This window comes from Vitis riparia, chromosome 14 (assembly GCF_004353265.1).
Source record: "Vitis riparia cultivar Riparia Gloire de Montpellier isolate 1030 chromosome 14, EGFV_Vit.rip_1.0, whole genome shotgun sequence".
Taxonomy (NCBI): domain Eukaryota; kingdom Viridiplantae; phylum Streptophyta; class Magnoliopsida; order Vitales; family Vitaceae; genus Vitis; species Vitis riparia.
Window position 1 is genome coordinate 13,478,122 of NC_048444.1, and position 3,748 is coordinate 13,481,869.

Below are 3,748 nucleotides of genomic sequence, written 5' to 3' on the forward strand. Positions count from 1 at the left end.
CATAGGGCTTTCCATCTTCTCTTTGCCCAAAACAGCCCCCATAGCAAGATCACTTGCATCACACATTACCTCAAAAGGTAATTTCCAATTTGGGGCTCTCACTATTGGTGCAGTTGTGAGGAATTGCTTCAGTTCCTCAAAACTCTTCTGACATTTCTCATCCCACACAAAATTGGCATCCTTTACCAAGAGTTCACAAAGAGGTTTTGAGATTTTTGAGAAATCCTTAATGAACCTCCTATAGAACCCGGCATGTCCTAGGAATTGCCTAATTCTTTTAACATTTGTGGGAGGTGGCAACTTAACAATTAGCTCCACCTTTGCCTTATCTACCTCAATGCCATTTTTTGAGATTATATGTCCTAAGACAATTCCTTGTTGTACCATAAAATGGCACTTCTCACAATTTAACACTAGGTCTTTCTCAATACATCTTTGGAGAACAGCTTTTAAATGCAACAAACACTCCTCATAAGAACCTCCATATACAGTGATGTCATCCATGAAGACTTCCATGATGCGCTCCACCATATCACTGAAGATGCTTAGCATACATCTTTGGAAAGTTGCAGGAGCATTACATAGACCAAAGGGCATCCTCCTATACGCAAAAGTACCAAAGGGGCAAGTGAAGGTTGTCTTTTCTTGATCTTCCAAATCAATCTCTATTTGGAAGTACCTCGAGTAACCATCCAGAAAACAGTAGAAAGGATGTCCTGAGACTCTCTCAAGGAGTTGGTCTATGAAAGGCAATGGGAAATGGTCCTTCCTAGTCACTGAATTCAACCTCCTATAGTCTATACACACCCTCCATCCTGAGGTAGGATGTGTAGAGACTTCCTCTCCTTTCTCATTCTGGATCATAGTAATTCCAGATTTCTTTGGGACTACTTGGGTGGGGCTCACCCACAAGCTATCTGAAATGGGATATATGATCCCTACTTGAAGTAGCTTCAGAACTTCACCCCTTACCACCTCTTGCATGTGAGGATTCAACCTCCTCTGGGGCTGCCTCACTGGTTTTGCATCTTCCTCCATGTAGATATGGTGGTGCATACCAAAGGGCTAATCCCTTTCAGATCAGAAATTTGCCATCCAATGGTTTTCTTGCATTTTCTGAGGACTCCCAAAAGACTATCCTCTTTATCACTTGTAAGGTTTGAAGAAACCACCACTGAACATTTCTCGTCTTCCTCCAAATATGCATACTTCAAATCAACAGGAAGCGGCTTCAAAACAAGCTTTGGAGGGTCCTCCATAGCTGCTCCTTGTGAGTCCTCCTTATTGAACAGTGGTAAGATCTCTTCCCGTCTCCTCCAAGGAGACATGATGGCTAGCACATCAGAGGGTTCAGGTAACCCTTCTTCAAACACTCCAAGGCTTTCTTTCAAGCTCTCTTCTAAATTTTTGTCACAATGCTCTTCAACCAAAGTGTTGATCAAGCACACCTCCTCCAATCCTTCCTCCTCTTCTGGGTGAAGATGCCTCTTGCACAGGTAGAATATGTTTAATTCCAAGGTCATGTTTCCAAATATGAGCTGCATCACCCCATTCCTACAATTGATGATGGCATTGGAGGTAGCTAGGAGAGGTCTCCCAAGGATGATTGGCACATAATTTGCTTCCTTAACAGTGGGATCAGTATCAAGTACAACAAAATCCACGGGATAGTAGAATTTGTCCACTTGAACTAGAACATCCTCTATCACCCCCCTTGGGATTTTTATTGACCTATCAGCTAAGGAGAGAGTGATGATTGTGGGCTTCAATCCTCCAAGTCCCAGTTGCTTGTACACAGAATATGGGAGCAAATTCACACTTGTCCCCAAGTCTAGTAAAGCTTTCTCCACATGTGTCCCTCCAATGTTGACTGAAATGGTGGGACATCCAGGATCTTTGTACTTAATTGGAGACTTACTTTGAATGATAGCACTTACTTGCTCAGTGAGGAATGCATTCTTTGTCACATGTAACCCTCTTTTGACCATGCACAAGTCCTTTAAAAATTTTGCATATGTGGGGACTTGCTTGATCATATCAAGTAAGGGTATATTCACCTTCACTTGTCTCAAAACTTCAAGAATTTCTGATGAATTCTTGATTTCCTTCTTTCCATGTAAAGCTTGAGGAAAAGGGGGAGGCATATGTTTCTTCATCATATCATCCTTAATCACTATCTTTGGCTCTTCTTCAATGCTTGATTTGGATGCATTTTTCTTTCCACTCTTCTCTTCTTGGTTATTGCTCTCTTTAACCAAGGTTCTCTTTGACATGAGTTCTTCATCTTGCCTCACCTTAGGCAAGGGTTGATCAACCTCCTTCCCACTCCTCAAGGTGATCACAACTTTGACTCCCTCAACTTTGAAGACTCCCCTCTTGGGTTTCAACTTCATGAACACCCTTTGGATTTTGGCTTGGTTGAGAGGGAAACTTTCCTTTCTCATTCACTGTGTTGAGGTTGGTAAGCCTAGAGATGGAGTATTGAATATTATATATCTTCTGAGATAGATCATTTTGCATCCCATCCATTCTCTTAATTTGAGAACTCTCAACATTTTCAATCTTTTGGTGCAATTGGGAGTTGATTGCCTTTTGTTCACCCACAAAGTCACCCATGACTTTACTTAGGTTCACAATGGCTTGCTCCACTGAAGAGGTTTGTTGAGGTGCTTGGGTTTGGGCTTGTGGTTGGTATGGAGGTGGCCTTGGTTTCCAAGAAAAATTTGGATGGTTTCTCCAGCTTGAATTATAGGTGTTTCCATAAGGTGCATTGTTGTTGGGCCTAAATTGCCCCACAACATTGGCTTGATCACCTAACATCTCCCTCACAGCTGGGATGGTTGGGCACTCATCTACCACATGATCACATGATTGGCAAATGGTGCATGGCATGACATGGGCTTGTGTCTCGGAAATGGCTTGGACTTCATGCATTTTTTTCAACTCAAGTTCTTTCAACCTCCTTGCCATTGTTGCCACCTTAGCTTTCATGTCCATGTCCTCACTTAACATGTACATTCCACCCTTTGGATTTTGGGTTGGTTGAGAGGGAAACTTTCTTTTTTCTCTTGAGTTGGGCTCATCCCATCCTCTTGACACCTCAGACACATAACTTAAAAAGTCCATGGCTTATTCCGGATTCTTACTCATAAAATCTCCCCCACACATGGTTTCAAGAATTTGCTTCATGGAGGAAGACATCCATCATAAAAATAGCTCACCAAGAGCCATGTATCAAAGCCATGATGAGGACAAGCATTGATGGCCTCCATATACCTTTCCCAACATTCATAGAACTTTTCATTTTCTTTGGCAGAAAAGTTTGAGATTTGTCTCTTCAACCCATTGGTCCTATGGGTGGGGAAAAATTTCTTCAAAAATTCGGCCTGAAGATCAACCCAATTCCTTATGCTCCTTGGCCTTAAAGAGTTAAGCCATATTTTTGCCTTGTCCTTCAAAGTAAAAGGGAATAACTTGAGTCTCATCAAGTCTATTGAAGCTTCTCCCTCTCTAAAAGTATTGCACACCTCCTCAAACTCCTTGATGTGGGCATATGGATTCTCACTCTCCATTCCATGGAAATTTGGTAGGAGGGGCACAATATGGGGCCTTATAATCAGCTGCTCAAGGGGAGGTACGATGCATGAGGGTGCACTCATCCTTGGTGGGTGCATTCTATCCCTCATGGATAGATATGCATTTGGATTACCCCCTTGACCGTTGTAGACCCTCAATTTTGTCCTCCTAG

At 42.4% G+C, this 3,748-nt stretch overlaps 1 non-coding gene across 1 annotated transcript; it reads left to right on the forward strand.

The window, feature by feature from the left end:
* The first annotated feature begins 3,237 nt into the window (after positions 1-3,237).
* Positions 3,238-3,344, forward strand: LOC117931465. The gene has a single exon (XR_004654041.1). It is a non-coding gene; the product is annotated as a small nucleolar RNA R71 (small nucleolar RNA).
* The last annotated feature ends 404 nt before the right edge of the window (positions 3,345-3,748 follow it).